Raw genomic sequence first — 23632 nt, 5'->3', positions numbered from 1 at the left:
GCAAGAGGCGATGCGGCTGTTCCACAGGACAGTGCCCGGTGCCCTCCCAGCATGGGCAGCCCTGCCCTGCTCTCCCTTGCACTGGCCATGCTGTGTGTCTCCATGTGCACCCACACATGTCCTTGCGTGGGTGCATTTGCGTAAAGAACTTGGTTCTCAGGGTGTTGCTGAAGCAGTCTCAAACTACTCCCTAGTAACTGACCAGGAGGAATATTAAGTCCCAGCCCAGTCCCAGGGCCAGCAGAGCTTCCCAGGCACCCAGAGGGCTTTCTGCAGGCTTGCAGCCCTGCTGTGGTTTGCCCAGAGGTGAGCTTGTTGACCAGGTGAGAGCACTGGCCCCACAGTAGGAGCACACAGACAGCTGAGCCCCTTTGGACTTCCCTGCTAGGATCCTGCCCCATTTCTGCAGGGCTTCTAGGTCACACGCCGCTGGTCTGTTTCTTACCAAGCAGGGACCCTCTCAAAAGCACGATCTCGACTAAAGACAACTATTGTGCTAGGAGAAATTCCAGGCTCTAGCCCAAACAGGCAAGGCACAGATAAAAGATAACACCCCTCTGAACAAGAAAGGACCAGCCACAGGCTCTGGCTTGCAGCAGCCACTCAGGTAAGCAGTGGCAGGAAGAAGGCAAGAGCTGCTCCCTCCCCCCAGCACAGGGATGGGAGAACTGCCTGGGGGGAAAAGCCTCATCAGACCAGATTCCCCTGGGCACAGGCAGCTCACATGAATGGAAAGAAACAGCAGGAAGAGCACATGCTGCAGCCCAGGGAAGGCTGTGGGACTGGAAGGGATTTACTTGCCCTTGGCCCAAGACTGAAACCACCCATACCAGGAGCCACCAGCAATCTCCTACTAGTGCCATGAGGTCTCCACAGTTCACTGCTTGGGGAAAACCATGCAGGGAGGGACAGTCAATCTGTGCCATGGCTGCCCCCAGGGGAGGAAGAGACAACCCAGTTAGCATTTCAGGACTTTACTATGGTCCACAGTAATATCAGAAAGGGTTTTTTTAATATGTTACAAACCAAAATGTATTTCATGGAAGTGAAAGATTTGCAAACAGTGGCATATTAAGGAGTAGTGTGGCTTTGATTTGGGGCTGACGCAGTGCAGCCACAGAGACAGGGTGTCCCGAAGAGCCTGTGATGTCACTCGCAACATGCTCACGACTAGTGGGAAGATGCCGAGATGACAGGGTGCAAGCTGTGCTGCAGCCTCTCCTGAGACACAAGGACAGCAGGGTCCCTGGGGTTCTCTGCGCTCTGCCATCACTCTGCTGCAGATTTTGCTTCCTTGGTCATTTCCAGATGCGTCAGTATTTCATTCCACTGGACGACAGGGTCTGGAAATGGCTTTTAAGGAAAGAGATGTGGAAATTTCAGGGAAGAAACCAAGGTCAGAGAACAGCCTGAGACTGCCCTGGCAGCCCAACAGCACCATTACAATCATGATTCTGTTACAGCCAGGGACTGAGAGTCTGGTAAATAGGTAAATGTAACTCCTTGTGAAGAACAAACAGCAAAGAATACCACACCCTTGAAGAGACTGGAGGGACCGATAACAAGCTTGCAAAATAAATGGGGGAGTTGCAAAAGCTTCTGCATTTATCTTCCTCAATCCACACAAAGGGATTCCTCTATTACCAGCTCAAACCAGCCACCGTACACCACTAGGAACCACCCAAAACCTACCATGAAGCCCCTAACAGACTTAATGCGCATGTGCCAAGGTGATGTGAATATGGAAATGAGTTCTGGAAATGTAATGAATATGGCAATGAGTGCTGGGAAATGTAATGACCATGCATATTCTGTATGGATATAAGTCTCTGTGAATCTCGCATTCGGTGGACATGTTAGGTGGAGAGATCCCCCATTTCCCCGGCGCCGAATTAAAGAATGCCTGCTTCTTAAGACGACATCGGTGTTAGGAAGTTCATTCCTGATTGCAGTGACAGTTTCTGGCGACCCAGGTGGGACTCTGCCTCTGAATCTCGACCGATCCGTGGGATCGCAGGACCTCCAGATGGCACCGAGGGATTCTCAGGGAGAACCTCCAACCCCCGGACCAAAGAGCTCCGAGCAAGGCCCCTGGAAAGGTAAAGGCATTCTTTTCTTTAAGGAACATTAAGGGTTGCCTGCCCGTAAGGCGAGGCAAAAGCCTCGCAGGGTTGGGCTATAAAGGTACCTAAGGGAAGGAGTTGGTCTCACCGGACGAAAGTCTGTGAGAAACCCGGGTGATAAGCTTAAAGGTATTGCTCTCAACACCAGGCAGGGAAGGCCTGCACCAAGAGCAAAAGTCTGGTATAAAAGGTTCGGGCCCTAAGGTTTTGTTATTTTGTCTTGTGTAATAAGTGCTATGTTCAGTTGTCATTTTCTTTGTGTTTTGTGTTGTTCGTTATACTAGTACTATCCTATAATGGGTAGCAAGCCATCAGCGGAAGGGGGGATTTTGAAAAAATCTCCTTTAGGTTGTATACTGAAGCATTGGAAACAAATAGGAGGGGACCCGTTCACGAGAAAGCAACTGATTGAATATTGTAACAATTGGTGGCCGTTATATACTTTAGAAGATCAAGAAAAATGGCCAAGAAATGGGACTTTAAAATATAATACAATTTTACAGCTTATGTTATTTTGTAGGAGGGAAAACAAATGGGATGAAGTACTGTATGTAGATTTGTTTTTCACTTTAAGAAACCACCCAGAGTGGCAGAAGGATTGTGGGCGAACTCCACAGGACCCTATGGCCCTGGCACTGGAAAAAGAAAGAGGGAATAAAAACCTGAGGAGGTGTTGTTCGGCATGTAGCATTGGGAAAAGATGCCTCAAATGTGAGAGGGAGGAGGATGATTTAGAGTTAATGGTGGCCCCAAGACAAAGGGCAAGAGGAAGGCAAAGTCACAGCCGGGATGGTGAAAGGCAGTATGAAGGGGCAGAAGGATTTAGCCCAATTGCAGACAGAAGTAGGGGAAGACAGGAGGGGGTTATTCCGGCACCATTAAGACAGGGAGTCAGAAATAATGGTCCGGTAACAATAAAGGTACCGTTCTCAATAACAGACCTGCGGTCTTGGAAGGAAACAGCGGGAGTTTACAGGGAGGATCTGGAGAAGGTGGCCAAGGTATTTGAGACTATTATTAGGACCCAGGACCCTGACTGGAATGATCTGCAGGTGATTTTGGAAACATTACTGGACAGTACAGAAAAGGGCATGGTATTGAACGTAGCCCGGAAACAGGTAGAGAGGGCACATGCTAACGGAGACTTGCAGGGAACAGGGGATCAGAATTTTCCTACTATGGACCCGGGGTGGGACCCTAATCAACCAGGACCCCGGGGGCTCTTAACCAGATATCAGAGATGGTTGTTATTCGGAATGAGACATGCTATGCCAAAAGCGATTAATTGGTCAAAATTGTATGAGGTTAAACAAGAACCAAATGAATTGCCATCTGCATTTATGGAACGATTAAAGAATACTGCTAGGAAATATATGAACTTGGTCCCCGAGAAGTCAGAGGAGGCTGTGCAATTGTCCTCTATTTTTATGGGACAATCTGCCCCGGATATACAAAAGAAACTCCAAAAGTCAGAAGGAGCAAATTCGAGGGACTTGGGAAAATTGTTGGAAGTAGCTTGGACCGTCTATAATAACAGAGAAAAGGAGAGGGAGACCGGTCAGGTCCGCAGGGAGAATCAAAGAGAAGGGAGATTAATTGCCGCATTGATGGGACTTGCTCCGGGAAGAATGAATGGGGCCCGAGGAAGTAGAGGAGGCTACAGAGGAATTGGGAGAGGGAGGGGAACTCGTTTAGCAGAAAATCAGTGCGCAATCTGCAAAGAGCGAGGACATTGGAAAAACGAGTGCCCTAGAGTCAGTAACCAAGGCTCGATCCTGCAGCCTGTCAAGGTGATGGGTTTAGAATCCTGAGGAGGACCGGGGGAGTCATCCCCAGCTGAACCACTGGTTACATTAGAGCTGGGAAATGATAAAATAGAATTTTTAGTTGACACTGGAGCTGCTTATTCTGTACTTAATGCTTGTAAAGGGAGCACTGACCGTGAGACTGTAAGTGGTGTTGGTGCTACAGGGAAACAGAAAAACCGGCCCTTTTTGAAACCTCTAAAATTTAAATTGGGGAAGCACTGGATGGTTCACCAGTTCTTATACATGCCTGAATGTCCGATGCCCCTCATGGGAAGGGATTTGTTGAGTAAGTTAGATGCACAAATAACTTTTAAGGAAGGACAAGTAAAACTGTTGATACCGGAATCAAAGGCTGCGGAAGCAAGAATTTTTATGTTACAGAATGTGCAACAAAAGGAGGAGGAAATTCCAGCGGAGGTGGAGGACGCAGTAATACCTCTGGTCTGGGCCAATGAAGTTCCAGGACGATCAAAACTGGCAGATCCGGTAAAGATCATTCTGAAACCAGGAGCCAGACCAGTAAGGCAAAAGCAATATCCTATTAAGTTGGAGGCAAGAAAAGGTTTAGAAGGGTTAATAACAACATTTTTAAATTATGGGTTACTGATAGAATGTGAGTCGGAATACAACACTCCAATTTTGCTAGTGAAGAAGCAGATCGGTACAGATTATAGGTTAGTACAGGATTTAAGAGCTATAAATCAGATTACCCAAGATATACATCCAGTAGTAGACAACCCGTATACCCTGTTAATATCTCTAAGAGAGGAATATAAGTGGTTTACGGTCCTTGATCTTAAGGATGCTTTCTTCTGCATACCGCTAGATAAAAGCAGCTAGGCGATATTTGCTTTCAAATGGGAAAGTCCCACAACCAGACGCAAAACGCAATTTACCTGGACAGTGCTGCCCCAAGGGTTCAAGAATAGTCCAACAATATTTGGAAATCAATTGGCAAAGGAATTGGAGCTATGGAGAACAGAAAATCGTGAAGGAATAATATTGCAATACGTGGACGACATTTTACTGGCAGCAGAAACACGAGAAAAATGTTTACAGATGACTATAAGCCTACTGAATTTCCTGGGCCAAGGGGGTTACCGTATGTCTATAGGGAAGGCACGGATAGGAAAAGAAGTAGTGATCTATTTGGGATTTGAGATTCTACAGGGACAACAAAGATTAGGAACTGACAGAAAGGAAGCAATCTGTCAAACTCGAGAACCTAGAACTGTTCGGGACCTGAGAGCATTCCTAGGTATGACCAGATGGTGTCAGTTGTGGATACCCAATTATGGACTATTGGTAAAGCCCCTGTACGAAGCCTTAAAAGGATCTACAGAGAAACATTTATTGTGGACTCCTGAATGTCAAACAACGTTCAGGGAACTGAAGAAAGCCTTGATGTCAGCCCCTGCATTGGGATTACCAGATTTATCCAAGCCCTTTGAACTGTTTGTGCACGAGTGCCAACGCCTCACCTTGGGAGTATTGGTTCAAAAACTGGGGACTTGGAAACGACCGGTAGGGTATTTTTCTAAACAACTGGACAATGTGAGCCAGGGGTGGCCTGGGTGCCTGCGAGCTGTCGCGGCCACTGTCCTCTTGATCCAGGGAGCCAGGATGCTAGCTCTCGGACAAAGGATCACTGTGTTTGTCCCACACACAGTGACCTCTGTTTTGGAACAAAAGGGAGGACACTGGCTCTCTCCAAGCCGTATGCTCAAATATCAAGTTGTTTTATTGGAACAGGATGATGTGGAACTGAAAACCACTGCTGTCCTAAACCCAGCCATGTTCCTGAGCTCAGAGGCGAAAGAGGGTGAACAATTATCTCATGACTGCTTGCAAACTATTGAGCAGGTGTATTCCAGCAGACAAGACCTTAAGGATGAACCACTGTCTGATCCGGAATTGGAATTGTTCACAGATGGGAGCAGTTTTGTTTGAGAAGGGAAACGGATGGGTGGATACGCAGTTGTTACAGTCACGGGGGTAATCAAAGCAGAGGCTCTGCCCGTAAGCACGTCAGCCCAGAAGGCAGAACTGATTGCGTTACAACAGGCTCTGAAGATAGCCGAAGGGAAAAGAGTCAACATCTGGACAGACTCCAAATATGCGTTTGGAGTGGTACACACACATGGGGCGATATGGAAAGAGAGAGGATTATTATCAGCTCAGGGATCGCCAATCAAACACAAGGAAGAAATTTTGCAACTTCTTCAAGATATACAAAAACCCAAAGAAGTTAGCGATAATGCACTGTAGAGCTCACCAGTTCGGACAAGCTGCGGTGAATGTGGGTAATCGACCGGCCGATAAAGCTGCTAAGGAGGTGGCAGAACAAAGCATCCTCGCGTTAGTGCCGACTAAGCAGATAGAACTACTAGAATCAGAGCCTAATTATAGTAAAGCAGATAGACATCTAGCATTGCATCTGAAGGCAACAATGAATGAAAAAGGTTGGTTAATAACCCCCCAAAAGCAAGTTATAGTGCTTCCACAAGTAATGATAAAGATAGTAAAAGAAAAACATAAAGAAACACATTGGGGAAGTGAGGCCATGATTGATAGCCTCTGCGATCAGATTAGTGTAAGAATGACACTAAGTAAGTATAAGTCTCTGTGAATCTCGTATTCAGTGGACATGTTAGGTGGAGAGATCCCCCATGTCCCCGGCGCCGAATAAAAGAATGCCTGCTTCTTAAGACTACATTGGTGTTAAGAAGTTCATTCCCGATTTCGGTGACAGTTCCTCAGGAGAAGAGGAGACCTGGGGCACCAGGTGTGACGGAGAGAAGACGACTTCACTGAGAGGTTCAAATTAACAATTTATTTGGACTTCACTCACAGGTCTGATATGCCACTATTGCAGGTTCTTATGGATACAATGGAAGAATGCACTATTGCAATTTAAGGGGAAAAAGAACAAAACAATTCACAGAATATGCTATTACCACCTAACAAGTGATCCCGAAAAGTAACAACACAAACCACCAGGGCGCTAGATATGAATACCTTAAACGAGTGCACAAATCACGATCTTAAAGCATGCTAGACATCATACGTACGTTATTAAATCACTTACCCTCTCTCTCTCAGGTAAGGCTACTCAATCCCAGGAAGTTACCTTGCACAGCGTCCTGGACGAGGAGGGGGCAGAATCTCCTACAGGCCAGCTGTATCTTTGGAAGATTCCCCCAGTTTTCTCCCCAAAACTTTGGACTTAAATATCCTTTTTCCTGGGACTGTGCTTGAATGGATTACACTATCTGGGATGGTTATCTCTGGTGGTAAGTGTCTGCCAAGGGGAGATGGAGCTGAGTCGAATGACAGCTCCCTGCATCTCACCTTTTGTGTTCTGAAACCGGTTTAGCCAGGTGCTCCCGTTCACCAGGCTGTAGAAAGCCTGCATGGACTCAAACCATCCAGGCCACTGCACAGCACCAAACACCGATGGGAGTCCAGGAAGCACTTCTGAACACTGTGTAGCACTGCATTTCAAGGGGCTTTCTACAGAAAAGAGCAGAGCTCCCTACCCACTGCAGTTTTAGGATGTGTCTCAGCACTGGGATCCTAACATGGCCAGGATTAGCTGCTGTTTGGCTTAGGCAGGCCACAGAGACCAGCAGTTACCTGATAGAGATGCCAACATCCAGCTGGCCAGCACGAGCTCTGCACCAGTACACAGGCTGCGCTGCTCCTTCATGCTGAGTCGCACTGTGAGCAGATCCAGCACAGAGGCTCTGGCTTGCAGGTGGCACCCTGCCCTTCCCATCTCAGAGAGACAGGCAGTTCTGGCCCTCATCTCTGCTCCCGAGAGGGGTATGACAGGGACACAGGCATCACCACGTGTCATGGTTTAGCCTCAGATGGCAACAAAGAGCCCCCTCCCCCGGTGGCTATTGACTGGGCATGGCTCACATGGGATGGAATACCTGTGTCCCTGCCAGAGCCTGGGGAGAATTAACCCTGTCCCTGCCGGAACCAGGACATTATCCACCCCTTATTCCATACCATCTACGTCATGCCCAGATCTTACAGGTTCCAATGAATTGCCACCACTTTCCCCTGTCTTTTAAATATATATATATATGTACATATATATTCATACAGATATAATGCCCTTAGTCTATGGGACGTCCCTCTAAAATGTCCGTTGAGTTCATTTAATCCATGACTTTGGGCTCCATCTGTTAGAACAGTCTCTCAGGGCAGGCGAGATGCTGTGTGGTGCTGGACTGTTGCATGCTATATTTTCGGAGCTTGCGGCTGGTATATCCAGTGTGGCTCGTGCCCCCGGACCATAGGCTGAAGATGTAGATCTCGATGAAGTTGCTGGGCGCCAGCTGCTGAGGTCAGCTCTGATCCCATCACCGCTGTGCCTCACTCGCTTTTTCATCAAAGTCCGTGTGTCATTAGCTTGGGTGATTCTTACTGTAGTACAACTGATAGCAATTATAGTAATGAGGACATACAGTGGCAGGGTTATTTAGCAATTAACATCATACAATTTGATTCACTAGCTATTCTCACCCAAAATCAGATCCCCATGAGGTACACATCGGACTTCCCCATCCTTCCGCATCACCCACCAAGTGCACCCAGGTCCCTGGGCAAAAGCAATCCCACGGATGGGTTTGCCTTTGCCTGAGGCAGGACTAACCCAGACTGTCTTCCCTAGCATATTCTTCGCGTGCACTACAGGGACTTTATCCCCTTCTACAGTACATGGAAGTATGCTGGGCAGGGCCAGCTCGATTGGTAGATCCCCTGGTGTTAACTAGCCAGGTAGCTTTTTTGCTAAGTGTGCATCCCAATGTTTGAAGGTCCCACCACCCATTGCTCTCAGTGTAGTTTTTAACAGTCCACTGTATCGTTCTATCTTCCCAGAGGCTGGTGCGTGATAGGGGATGTGATATACCCACTCAGTGCCATGCTCTTTGGCCCAGGTGTCTATGAGGCTGTTTTGGAAATGAGTCCCGTTGTCCGACTCAGTGCTCTCTGGGGTACCATGTCGCCACTTGGCTTGTTTGATTGCAGCACGTGTCTCACATTCATGGATGACCTGTGCAATAGTGTCCATGGTCAAGTCCACCCCTCGGTCACAAGCCCATCTATACGTCGCATCTCTTCCTTGATGGCCTGAGGTGTCCTGGGCCCACCGAGCGATGAATAATTCCCCCTAATGTTGCCAGTCCAGATCCACCTGAGCAGCTTCAGTCTTAGCAGCCGTGTCCACCTGCTGGTTGTTCTGATGTTCTTCCGTGGCCCGACTCTTGGGTACATGGGCATCTACGTGGCATACTTTCACAACCAGATTCTCTATCCGGGCAGCAATATCTTGCCATAGGTCAGCAGCCCAGATGGGTTTGCCTCTGCGCTGCCAGTTGCCCAGCTTCCACTGCTGTAGCCACCCCCACAGAGCATTTGCCACCATCCATGAATCAGTGTAGAGATAAAGTACCGGCCATTTTTCTCGCTCGGCAATGTCCAAAGCCAGCTGAATGGCTTTCACCTCTGCAAACTGGCTCGACTCACCCTGTCCCTCACTGGCTTCTGCAACCCGTCGTGTAGGACTCCACACAGCAGCCTTCCACTTTCGATGCTTTCCCACAATCCGGCAGGACCCATCAGTGAACAGGGCATATTTCTTCTCATTTTCTGGCAGTTTATTATATGGTGGGGCCTCTTCGGCACACGTCACCTCCTCCTCTGATGACATTCCGAAATCCTTGCCTTCTGGCCAGTCCATGATCACTTCCAGAATTCCTGGGCGACTGGGGTTTCCCATTCGAGTTCGCTGTGTGATCAGTGCAATCCACTTACTCCATGTAGCATCAGTTGCATGATGTGTGGTGGGGACCCTTTCTTTGAACATCCAGCCCAGCACCGGCAGTCGAGGTGCTAAGAGGAGCTGTGCTTCTGTACCAACCACTTCCGAAGCAGCTCGAACCCCTTCATATGCTGCCAATATCTCTTTCTCTGTTGGAGTGTAGCGGGCTTCGGATCCCCTGTATCCCCGACTCCAAAACCCTAGGGGTCGACCTCGAGTCTCCCCTGGTGCCTTCTGCCAGAGGCTCCAGGTAGGGCCGTTCTCCCCGGCTGTGGTGTAGAGCACATTTTTAACATCTTGTCCCGGCCGGACTGGCCCCAGGGCCACTGCATGGACTATTTCCTGTTCGATTTGTTCAAAAGCTTGTCATTGCTCGGGGCCCCGTTTACCCTCTGTAGTTGCTCTCTTGAGTGGGGAAGCGCCTGTTCCCAATTGCTGAGATGCTGGCCCATACAGGTGGGGAGTAGGACATATTCTCTTCAAGTTGCTGGACCTTCCGGGACAGTTTCTCCACAGCTGAGACAAGGGGGGAAGAGAGACTTTCTTCATATCGCCAGAGACGGCCAGCCACTTCATCCACCGTTGGTCCCTCTTTGCCTTTCCATTCCATTACTGCCAATGAGTTGGCATATGACAATGGCGCGCTCCGTACAAACTTCTGACACAGGGGCCTCGTGCTTTGGACCGCATCGGGATCTGTGGGTAACTCTGCATTGTCCAGGTCATAATAAATCATCTCCTGCACGGCTAATTCTCTCGGGTACTGGATACCTCTTTCCATGGTGGTCCACTTGCTTGGGGGACATGCATCATCTTCACTGAAGGGGTACCTCTCCCTCACGCCTGACAGGAGTCGCCTCCAGAGGCTGAGGGCTTGGGTCTTCTTCCCCAATCGCCGTGTCAATGCCGCCTTCCCTAGACAGGGATCCCAGCTGCCTGGCTTCCCTGCCCTCCGATTCCAGGCTACTGGACCCGTTATCCCAGCACTGGAGCAGCCAGGTGACAATGTGCTCGCCTGAAAGTCGGCTGAAATCCTTTCGCATATCCCGCAGCTCGCTCAAGGATAGGGATCGGGTGATTATCTCTGGTTCTGCCTCTTCCTCCTGCTCTCGTGATGGCCCTGGTTCATCATCATCCCTTACTAAGCGAACTGATTTCTTCATGTACTACTTCTGTATGGGGGCAACTGATACTGGCACGGTGTGGGAAAGCAACGGAAGATTGGCGAGGAGCATTGTAAATACGCTCAAGTGACTCGCACCTGGGGTGCTGGGAAACACATATATCACACTAATTGTTGTTCGGTCTTGGGTGCTTGCAAGTAAAACGCTTGCACTTAGATAAGGTAAGTCTGCGATGGACTCAGGGACACCTTATCTAGCCACTAGATAATCCTGGCCTGCTGTTGAAGAAGATCAAAGCGCAGTGAGAAAACCATGCCTGTTTGAACCCTTTAAATACCAGCGAGAACAGGGAGTCTGCATGCGCTCTTGCTAACAAGGACTCTCTCACTGCCAAGGACTCTTGCTAACAAGGCCTCTCTCTCACTACGCGGTGCCCGCGCCCCCTGCTTGCATGCCTCTACCCAGGTGTTGCTTCGGAGATTCCCCGGTCCGTGAGGTATCAAGATTAAACTTGTTGTTTGCCTTTCATCCGTGGTTTTGTGGTTGGTCCTGCGTCCTGCTTGCATCGGCTCACACACACAGGTTGGATTTCTGGTTCAGCTGCAGTGCCTGCCACCGGGGTTCGAGTAGCCACATTGCCTGTCACTCAGGTTGGAGTAGCTGCAGTGTCTGTCACAGGGGTTGCACTAGCCACAGTATCTGTCAGCCTGGTTTCCCTCTCTTTCCCCTGAGGGTGCTGCATAATATTGAGTAGTGTTTGGTAGATACTGGCCAGGGCCCAGCACAGTGCGGTGAGTTGTGCCTCTCTAGAATAGCCACAGCATTTTCCCTTCAGATATTCTACTACTCTGTCAGGGTCCTGTAATTGTTCAGGGGTGAAGTCCCAGACCATTGGAGGCGAGCTCCTCTCTAGACACCTGCCCATATTCTCCCACATGCCCCTGACTATCCAGCCTCGGGGCAGATCTCTGGGTGGTAGTCTTAAATAGTTGTTTAACCCTAAACAAGACCCTGTTAATAATAGTTCTTCTTCCGTGTTCCTTGATACAGAGGGCTTACAATTAGACTGTAATCTGGGATATGCATCCTCCAAAAACCCACAATGCCTAAGAAAGCTTGTGTTTCCTTTTTACTAGTTGGTGGAGACATAGCTGCTATTTTGTTGATGACATCCATTGGGATCTGACGGTGTCCATCTTGCCATTTTATTCCTAATAACTGGATCTCCTGCGCAGGTCCCTTGACCTTGCTTCGTATTATGGCAAAACCAGCTTTCAGAAGGATTTGGGCTATTTTATTCCCTTTCTCAAAAACTTCTTCTGCTGTGTTGCCCCATACGATGATGTCATCAATGTATTGCAGATGTTCTGGAGCTTCACCCTGTTCCAGTGCAGTCTGGACCAGTCCATGGCAAATGGTGGGGCTGTGTTTCCACCCCTGGGGCAGTCGATTCCAGGTGTACTGGACGCCCCTCCAAGTGAAAGCAAACTGTGGCCTGCGCTCTGCTGCCAAAGGGATTGAGAAGAATGCAGTCTTCTCAATGGGGGGCTGTGCGCATGCCTAGAATGTGCATTTGGTGCTCAGTGACACCCCCGTGCACCTCCAGCCCCATCTTCTTCCTCCAGCCGCTTTGAAGCAACAATGGGGGAGGAAGGGCTGGTGGTCTCCCCTGGGCTGGTGATCCCAGGCCCCGCTGCCAGAAGAGCTGCACACCCAAGCAGAAAGGGCATCTAGGGCTGGTGCTCGCTTCCGCCCCACCACCAGACATGGGATGTGGGCAGCGGATATGGGATGGAGCAGCTCCAATCTGCAGCCCACAACAGGGGAATGTGTCCCTGCCAACATGGGCGTCCCCAGTGGACGCCCTGCACCCAAGGGGACGGGTCCCCACAGCCCCCAAGTACAGCACCCAGCACACTTACCCTATGCACACTCACACACCCAGCACACCCCCACGGCCCCCAGTTTGCTCTGCACATGCATATGCACACATCGTGTGCACACTCTCCTTGTGCACAAACACTCCCAGACATGGTCTCCTTGGGCAACCCCCCCCCCCCGCACGCTCACACAGCCCCTATACATACTCTCCCTCTGTACACACAGCCCCCTCTGCATGCTCATGCATCTCCTATACACTCTCCCTGTGCACACACTCACACACGCTCACTCCCTGTGCACACTGACCCATCCCCTTTACACTTTCCCTATGTACACCTACACACCCCGTGCACACTCACACCCCCCCATACACTCTCCCTGTGCACACATACTCATCTGCTGTGCATGCTCACACATCCCCTACATGTTCCTCTTGTGCACACACCCCACCCGTGCATGCTCACACATCCCATATGCATTCCCCCATGCACCCCCCCACCCCGTGCACGTGCACACATCCCCTATGCACATTGACCCCCATGCACACCTGAGCTTGTTCCCACACCCCCATGCAGCTGCAGAACCCTGTGGGCGCCCCAGTGGGGCTGGATCCCACCTCCCTGCTGCAGCCCTGCCCAGCCTACTGCTGGCACAGGGGATTTACCTCCATTATTAACCCAATTAGTGGATTAGCAAAGGCCCAAGCCAGTGAAGGGGTACTGGTGACATTTCCCTGGGAGCTTGTTGTGGTTTTGTCTATATTGTATCTATTTCGTTATTTCCTTTTTCTTTTATTATTAATATTTTATTGGAGTAGTTTAGTTTTTTCTAAACTCATAAGTCTCTTTATACCTCCTCTTCCTTTCCTTGGAGTGAGAGGTGGGGGAGAGAGCATCTGTTGTCTCATCATTAGCCAATCATCTGGCCCAAACCATGACAGATTAATTGGTGCCCAATGTGGGGCATGATGTGATAGATTGTATTACTGATTACACATTTTTGGTTTAACCTGGGAAATATTTATTTTGCACTTTAATGCTCATGCCAAAGAGGTAGGGGATGGAAACCTTTTGGGCTGTTTAGAAAATTAATGTTACTTTCAGAAGATTGTGATTTTGTTGATGGTTCTCCTGAATGTGTTGCAGGGGTGGCTTTGTGTTAAACATCGCTGCAGGAGTGGGTATTGTGTGACATGTGCTACTGCTACTCGGCTCCCACAGTCCAATTCACAGCCAGCACAGGCACAAACCGCTCCCCAAACTGCCTCCCCACTGGCAGCAGCCACAACTCTGCTCCCACCAATACTGGGGGAAGCCACACCCTTGGCCCCAGTGGCACTGTCCCCAGGGGCACCAGTCACTCCCCCCACATCTGTATCAAAAGCCCTTCCCCTGCCTGTATTGGCACCAGCTGCTCCAGCCTTGACAATGAGCACTGTCACTACTCCAGCTGCTTCAATAATGAGTACTGCTGCTACTCAAACTCCAACAGAACTGGTATGAGTTGCCACGGTGACCAGGAAGCAGAAAAGGAGATCAGCTCGTTCCCCTGCCCCTTAGGACAAAGACCAACAAAAGCCAGGTAGCATGGGAGAGAGTTCTGATGAAGATGAAGAAAAGGGTCCTTCTAAAGCAGATCTAGGAGAGAGTCGTCCTTGGGTAGCGTCAATGCAGGAGAAGGACTCAGATGCAAAGGTAATCACTAAATCCTTCTCTATGAAGGATTTGTGAAATATGAGGAAGGACTCCAGTCATCAAGAAGGGGAGACACCTGTCTCCTGGTTGCTCTAATGCTGGGACAATGGGGCCGATACCATAGACTTAAAAGGTAGAGAAGCTAGGCAGTTGGGAAACCTGGCCAAAGATGGAGGTATTGATAAAGCATTTGGGGAAGAAGATAAACACTCTCAGTCTCTGGATGTGACTGCTATCAGCTGTAAAGGGCAGGTATCCCTTTAAGGATGATATCAAATGCTGTCCAAGCAAATGGACCAGCATGGAGAAAGGCATTAAGTACCTGAGAGAACTGGCTGTGCAAGAGGTGATTTATGGTGACTGACAAGTGAATGTAGACCCTGACGAAATGCCATGCAAACAATCTTTGCTGAGGAAGTTTGTGCAGCACCATCAATGTACTCCCATACATTGTCACCAATGGTTTAGGGAGGATCCGATGTTGATGCGCCAACTGTAAATGAAGTGGCTAACAGGGTACAACAGTATGAAGACAGTCTCTCTTGTCCCCTCACTGTGTCAGCTGTAGAAAAAATGACTGAGGAAATGACCAAGACAATAGCTGAGCAAAATGAGGAAATAGCTAAGAAAAATGATAAACTGTTTGTAAAACTGTCCGGGATGGACAAAGAATCCCACTCTTTCCCGGAACAGACCCACATCTCAGTTATTAAGAAAAAACACCCTCCTACAAAACAGAATCGAGAGAAACAGGACCCGCTCTGGGATTTCCTGTGGCTTTGCCTCTGCAACTATGGAGAGGACATGAGTAAGTGGGATAAGAAACCTACTCCGGCCCTACAGGCATGAGTAAGTGAGTTGCAAGGTAAAGCAGATGGAAGAAAGAATTTTTGCAGGTGTGACTGCTCCAGTCCACGGTAAGGGATTCTCCAGCCCATGTAGGAACTCATCTGCTAATTGTAGATGTTGCTCTCAACATTAGAGCGGCCCTGCCTCCAGCCAGGAGGAGGAGAGGGATAATCAAGTGTATTGGACTGTGTGGATTCAATGGCCTGGCACATTAGAGCCACAAAAGTATAAAGCCCTGGTGGACACTGGTGCACAGTGTACCCTATTGCCATTGAATCATAAAGGGGCAGAATCTGTCACTGTTTCTGGTGTGGCAGGTGGGTCTCAAGAACTGACTGTATTAGAGGCCAAAGTGAGCCTGAATGGGAATAAATGGGAAAAGCACCCCATTGTGACTGGCACAGATAGTGCCCCTTCTGTGGAAATACAGCCCTACTATTTGCCGCGGACTGATCCAGACTGCACTGGAGAAGGGTGGAGCTCCAGAACACCTGCAATACAGTGATGATATGTTTGTGTGGGGTAAGACAGCAGAAGAAGTTTTCAAGGAAGGTAAGAAAATAATCAAGATTCTTCTGAAGGCAGGTTTTGCTGTAAAAAGAGGTAAGGTCAAGGGACCTGCATGAGACATCCAGTTCTTGGGAATTAAGTGGCAAGATGGGCATCGCCAGATCCCAATGGATGTGATCAACAAAATAACAGCTATGTCCCCACCTACTAACAAAAAGGAACCACGAGCCTTCTTAGGTGTTGTGGGTTTCTGGAGAATGCACGTTCCAGGTTAGAGTCAGATTGTGACACCTCTCTATGAAGTGCCTCGAAAGAAAAATAATTTTATGTGGGGTCCTAAGCAATGCCAGGCCTTTGAGCAAATGAAACAAGAGATTGTGCATGCAGTAGCCCTTGGACCAGTCCGAACAGGACGGGACATTAAAAATGTGCTCTACACCGCAGCCGGGGACAGTGGCCCTACCTGGAGCCTCTGGGAGAAATCATCAGGGAGACTCGAGGTCGACCCCTAGGATTCTGGAGTTGAGGCTATAAAGGCTCTGAGGCCAACTATACCCCAACTGAGAAAGAAATCTTGGCAGCATATGAAGGAGCTAGAGCTGCTTCAGAGGTAATTGGTACTGAAGCACAGCTCCTCCTGGTGCCCCGATTACTGGTACTGGGCTGGATGTTCAAGGGTCAAGTTCCTTCTACTCATCATGCCACCGATGCTACCTGGAGCAAGTGGGTTGCCTTAATCACACAATAAGCTCGAATAGGAAAGCCTCCTAGTGTGTTTTGGCCCAAATTCGGGTCTGATGAAGGTTGGGTTTGACAGACTTTAAATATATATATAAAAATAGTAAGGAACCTGTTTCTTTAGAGGAAAGTAAATATGCATTTTGTTGGGTTAAAATAAGTAGATATGGGAGTCGGGGTTGTCCGTATCAGTTTTATATGTTTCCAATTAAGACTCCTAATGATAAATCAGATGACGGAAAGGTCGAATCGTGCACGGAGAATCGGAAGAAAAAGGCAAAACTCGTGGGTTGAAACAAAGGCAGTTTAACAGAACAGCACAGGGAATAAGGAAAACAACAATACCGACAGAGGAATGTACAAACAGGATTACGGTACCACCGCTCACCGACCGGACCCGTGACGCCCCAGCCCGCTCCCAAGCGGGCGACTTCCTGCCCCCTCCCCGGGCACCCAGGAAGCTCCAGCTACAGACTGGGCATGGCTCCCATGGGATGGAATACCCATGTCCCTCCCGGAGCCTGGGGAAAATTAACCCTGTCCCCGCCAGAACCAGGACATTTCCCTAGCTGGTCAGCAATATCTTGCCATAATTCAGCAGCCCAGATGAGTTTACCTTTGCGCTGCCAGTTGCCCTGCTTCCACTGCTTTAACCGCCCCCACAGAGCATTTGCCACCATCCATGAGTCAGTACAGAGATAGAGTACGGGCCACTTTTCTCATTCAGCAATGTCTAAGGCCAGCTGGATGGCTTTTACCTCTGCAAATTGATTCGATTCATCTTCTCCTTCAGTCACTTCTGCAACTCGTCGTGTAGGACTCCACACAGCATCTTTCCACCTTTGATGCTTTCCTACAATACGACAAGATCCATCAGTGAACAGAGCATACTGTTTCTCCTTATCTGAGAGTTCATTATATGGTGGGGCTTCCTCAGCACAAGTCACCACCTCCTCTGGTGGCATTCCAAAGTCTTTGCCTTCGGGACAGTTTGTGATTGTGAGAAATATGTTTCGGTCCGAATAAAATAGGCTCAGGCAGAATCCTCTGTGAAGCACATTTTTATTCACGTTCTTGCAAGAGCAGGTGACCTAGCAAGTAGGCACACTTTTGGTTCATGAAGCACACCTTTTTTTATTTCCTAATCCCGGCCAAATTTTCCCTCCCCTGTTTCCCATTGGTTAAGTACTCCAGGGTTCACAGCCTATCTGGAGTGCCTAAAATCCTTCCCGGATGTCCCGCCTCTGTTTACTTCTCTTTATGCTCCACCTAGAGGGCTTATCTGACTTGTTTATTTCTTTCCTTTTTTGGTGAAATTGCTCAATGTCATTAGCCCTGGATTAGAAGGGCTGCTATGCAGGAATGGGAAAGGCAAAATCCGCCAGGGCAGGGCATGGTACCGGCTGAACAGAAATTTCCAAATGTAGATCCTCAGTGGGATAATAATGACCGAGGTCATAGAGCAAACATGAGACACCTAAGGAATTTGGTAATCCAAGGTATTAAGGAAGCCACCCCTAAGTCGCAGAATTTGATCAAAGCCTTTGAAGTACAGCAAGAGAAAGATGAGACCCCATCAGTCTTCTTGCAGAGGTTAAGAGACCAGATGAGGAAATATTCTGGTATGAATCCCAATGATCCAGTGGCCCAGGGTTTGTCGAAGGTCCACTTTGTCACCAAGGCTTGGCTGGACATACAGAGAAAGCTGCAAAAAATAGATGGATGGAGCGAAAGACCCCTAGAAGACCTATTGAGAGAGGCCAAAAAGGTATATGTGAAAAGGAAAGAAGAAAAGCAAAAACAAAAGGCAAAGATGATGGTCTCCATTGTAGACCAAGTAGTAAAACAAAGAATGGAGCCCGTGATGTGTCAAGGAAAAGGGACATGGGCACAGGGACGGGGAACGGACGTTAGGGGCAGCAGAGGTAATAATGTAGGACAAGGAAGAAGATCATTCCGGCCATTACCAGCAGTCAGGAGCCCCCCCGGGAGGACGTTATAACTGTGGGAAAGTGAGTCATTTTAAGCGAGAGTGCCACAACTTAAGGAAAGAGGAGAAAGTATTGTCACTGATGAATTTCGATGATGTCCCATAGGGAGGTCAGGGGTTCCTCAATTGAAAGCCCCACCGGGAATCCTTGATAAACCTGAAGGTGGGACCTCAGGAGGAGGAAATAGTCTTTCTAGTGCATACAGGAGCTTCCAGGACTTCTCTTAACTTAGTTCCTTGAGGTATAAAGTTATCAAAGCAGCGGTTAACAGTATCGGGGGTTAAAGGTGAAGGGTTTACCGTCCCCGTTTTTGAACCTATGACTATAGGTAGCGGAACCGAAAAGGTAATAGAGACCTTATTGTATATACCTGAGGCTGGGAGCAACCTTCTAGGAAGGGATCTCATCACAGGCCTAGAATTGGAAATAAAGACTTCAAAAAGAGAAATAACTGTGTCTATGACTGAACAAGACGAGAAGGAGATAAACCCAGAAGTATGGGTGAGTGAAGGAAATCGAGGAGGTCTGAAAGTAACTCCCCTCAAAGTTAAGCTTAATCCCCGCTATGAAGTAGTTCGACAAAAGCAGTACCCAGTCCCCCTTGAAGGGAGGAAAGGGCTACAGCCAGTAATTCAGGCATTGGTGAAAGATGGGCTAATAGAACCTTGCATGCTTCCTTTTAACACCCCAATCCTACCAGTGTGAAAAATGGATGGTTCATATTGCCTAGTGCAAGACTTGAGAAAGATTAATGCAATAGTGCAGACACGACATCCGGTGGTCCCGAATCCCTATACTCTAATGAGTAAAATTCCTCATTGGCATAAATGGTTTGGTGTAGTGGATTTAAAAGATGCTTTTTGGGCTTGTCCGCTAGATGAAGGGAGCAGAGACCTATTTGCATTTGAATGGGAAGATACAGATACAGGGAGAAAGCTGGAGCACCTCTCCTATGAGGACAGACTGAGAGAGTTGGGGTTGTTCAGTCTGGAGAAAAGAAGGCTCCGAGGAGGCCTTATAGTGGCCTACCAGTATCTTAAGGGGGCCTACAGGAAAGCTGGTGAGGGACTTCTGTCGTGGTTTAGCCTCAGACGGCAACAAAGAACCACGTGCCGCTCGCAAGTCCCTTCCTAATACAGGAAGGATCGTAAGAAAAGGCAAGACTCTTGGGTTGGGACAAAGGCAGTTTAACAGGACAGTAAAGGGAACAGGCAAACAACAACAACAACACGGACAGGGGAATATACAAACGCGATTACGGAACCACCGCTCCCCGCCGCTCGCCGACCGGCTGGACCGGGACGCCCCAGCCCGCTTTTAAGCAGCAACTTCCTGCCCCCTCCCCCGGCAGCTCAGGGTGGGCGTGGCTCACATGGCATGGAATACCAGGAAAAGTTAACCCTATCCCCACCGGAACCAGGACAACTTCTTTTTAGGATGTCGGGTAATGGTAGGACTAGAGGGAATGGATTAAAACTAGAGATGAGGCGATTCAGACTGGACGTTAGGAAGAAGTTCTTCACCATGAGGGTGGTTGGACACTGGAACAGGTTGCCCCGAGAGGTGGTGGAAGCCCCATCCCTGGAAGTTTTTAAGGCCAGGCTGGATGGGGCTCTGAGCAACCTGGTCTAGTGGGAGATGTCCCTGCCCATGGCAGGGGGGTTGGAACTAGATGATCTTTAAGGTCCCTTCCAACCCTAACAATTCTATGATTCTATATCAATGGACAGTGCTACCGCAGGGATTTACAGAATCTCCTAATCTATTTGGATAGGTGCTGGAGCAAGTGCTCTAACAGTTTAAACCCACTCAAGGGATAGTCTTGCTTCAGTATGTGGATGATTTGTTAATCTCGGGAGAAGAAGAAAGCAAAGTAAAAGAAGCCACCAACGAGTTATTAAATTTTTTAGGTCAGCAGGGGTTAAGAGTCTCAAAAACAAAACTACAGTATGTAGAGTCAGAAGTGAAATATTTGGGACATTTGGTTAGTGAAGGAAGCTGCAAGATAAGTCCTGAAAGGATTAAAGGAATAGTGGAATTACCCTTGCCTGAGACCAAAAAGGAATTGAGAAAGTTTCTAGGATTAACCGGGTACTGCAGGCTGTGGATAGAAGGGTATGCGCAAAAGACTAAAGGACTGTATTCTAAATTATTAGTAGATGAACCGAATGTATTAAGATGGACAGAGGAGGAGAAAAATCTGATACGCGAACTAAAGCAAAGCCTAATAACTGCTCCAGTTTTAGCTTTACCATCCTTGGAGAAACCATTTCAGTTGTTTGTGACCGTAGACAAGGGAGCTGCATTGGGAATATTAACTCAAGAATGGGGGGATAAATGACAGCCTGTAGCATATCTGTCAAAGCTTCTAGACCCAGTTTCTCGAGGATGGCCCGAATGTGTGCAGGCAGTAGCCGCTACTGCTTTATTAGTAGAAGAAAGCAAGAAGCTTACCTTTGGAGGAATGATGGTCATTAGCACTCCTCACCAAGTAAAGACCATCTTAACTCAGACGGTGGGGAAGTGGTTGACCGATTTGAGAATATTGAAATACGAGGCAATTTTGATTGAAAAGGATGATTTGATTCTAACCACCAGCTCGTGTTTGAACCCCACGACCTTTCTATGGAAAGGGGAGGTCGGAGCAGATAGTGGAAAACTTGAGCATGAGTGTCTAGATATAATCGAATATCAGACTAAAGTCCGACCTGACTTGAGAGAAGAACCTTTGTTGCAGGCCTCCATTTGTTTGTAGATGGCTCATCCAGAGTAATAGAAGGAAAGAGATGTAATGGGTATGCAGTAGTAGATGGGATGAGTCAACAAGTGAAGGAGTCCGGAAGGTTACCCAGTGCGTGGTCTGCTCAAACATGCGAGCTATATGCCTTAAATCAAGCTTTGAAACTCCTAGGAAAGGAAGAAGGAACAACTTATATAGATTCCAGACATGCGTTCGGAGTAGTACATGCTTTTGGTAAAATTTGGGAAGAACGAGGATTGATAAACAGTAAAGGAAAAGAACTGGTGCATGAAGAATTAATCAGACAAGTGTTAACAAACATATTAGTACCGCGCGAGATTGCTATCATCCATGTAAAGGGCCATCAGAAAGGTAACTCCATAAGAGCAAAGGGGAATAGGTTAGCAGACCGGAGGCAGCTTTAGAACAAGGGGTGGTAAGAATCTATAACCTTATTCCCCAGTTGCCAGGGGTAAAAAACCCATTGATATTTACGGAAAAAGAGAAGGCGGCTCTTACGGAATTGGGGGCAGTAGAAAGAGATGGTAAATGGATTCTCCCGGATGGGAGGGAAATGATTAATAAGCAAACCATGAGAGAGATAATGGCGATTTTACATCAAGGAAGCGATTGGGGAACACAAGCGATGTATGACCTAATATTAAGAAAATACGGATGCTTTGGCATATACACAATAGCCAAACAAATTTGTGAGGGATGTATTATTTGTAAGAAAGTAAACAAGAAAGCCTTGAGAAAGCAACCTTCAGGAGGAAGAGAGCCCGGCTTGAGACCGCTCCAAAGTATACAGGTAGACTTCACTGAACTACCACCAACAGGCAGGCTAAAATATCTTTTAGTCCTAGTGGACCATCTTACTGGATGGGTGGAAGCCTACCCCTTGGTGTCAGCTACTGCAGCAGGGGTAATTAAGATAATACTAGAACAAATTATTCCCAGATACGGGTTAGTGGAGAATATAAACTCAGATCAGGGCAGTCATTTTACTTCTAAAATCCTTCAAGGAATTATGGAAAGTTTAGGGATAGTGTGGGAATTTCATACTGTTACCAAAGACAGGCCTCTTCTTTGTTTATAACAATATGCTAACTAAAATGTTTGCTGACACAGCAAAATTTAATACGCATGTGCAAAAAGGCTATTCGGTCATCCTAATGAATACGTAAGCCTAGGTGGAGTTATGTATTAGGCAGGCGGAATTATGAGAATCTTTTGTGTATAAATAATGGGTGAATATCCCCGGTAAGGGGTGCTAGATTTGTGTGTTTCCCCCCTAGCACCCGACATTGAATAAAGCAATATCTCCTCTCTAAACTACTTTTGGTTTCGAGAGCTTTTATTTCAGGTAACAATACCCCCTGGCATCCCCCATCGTCAGGAAAAGTTAAGAGGATGAACCAGACCATTAAGAGACAGTTGTCGAAACTGATGTTAGAAACCAAATTACCATGGACTAAATGTTTACCAATAGCATTGTTGAGGATCCGGACTTCTCCTAGAAAAGATACAGGTCTCTCGCCCTATGAGATGCTTTTTGGACTACCTTATATGGGTAACAGAGAAGACTTGCCCACTTTTGAAACTAAAGATATGTTTCTTAAGAACTATATACTGGGGTTGTCGTCTTCTTTCTCTCTCCTCAGAAATAAAGGACTTCTTGCCCAAACTCCACCATTGGAATTTGCAGTCCATGCCTTCCAACCAGGAGATCGGGTCTTGATCAAATCCTGGAAAGAAACCAAGCTCCAACCGGAATGGGAAGGCCCATTCCAAGTGTTACTGACCACTGAGACTGCAGTGAGGACAGCCGACAGGGGTTGGACTCACTACACTTGACTCAAAGGACCAGTGGATCCCCCACCTACAACTGAACGGTGGAACATACATCCCACTGACCATCCACTGCGCCTCACACTGAAGAAGGAGCAGCCAGTGGACAGTTGAAAAGTTGACTCTGTCATTGTATGCTGTTGAGAATGGTAAAGGAAAGAAGTCAGCTAGTCACAGTATTGGCGATAGTGGTGGTAATTTGCCTGTTACCAGGAAATCAAGCTATCCATCCGCAATATCCGGTAAAACTGATATTGAATGTGACCGAAGGAAATACCCTGCAGACTATACAGCTTGATGCATGTCAGGTACTGAGCTGCAGAGACTTAGAAGCTCAGAGACCATTAAGTGGTGAAAACAATATCTGTGCCCAGAGCCTCAACTGGGAAATGGGGAAGGGTATACCACCTTGTCCCTTCTGGGGTGATGTTTGGTGGACAACTCGGTACGGTGGGTGGACTGTTAGCATGGAAGGGATGTCCCCATC

Source organism: Larus michahellis, chromosome W (assembly GCF_964199755.1).
Source record: "Larus michahellis chromosome W, bLarMic1.1, whole genome shotgun sequence".
Taxonomy (NCBI): Eukaryota; Metazoa; Chordata; class Aves; order Charadriiformes; family Laridae; genus Larus; species Larus michahellis.
Note: the sequence above shows the minus strand (reverse complement) of the source record.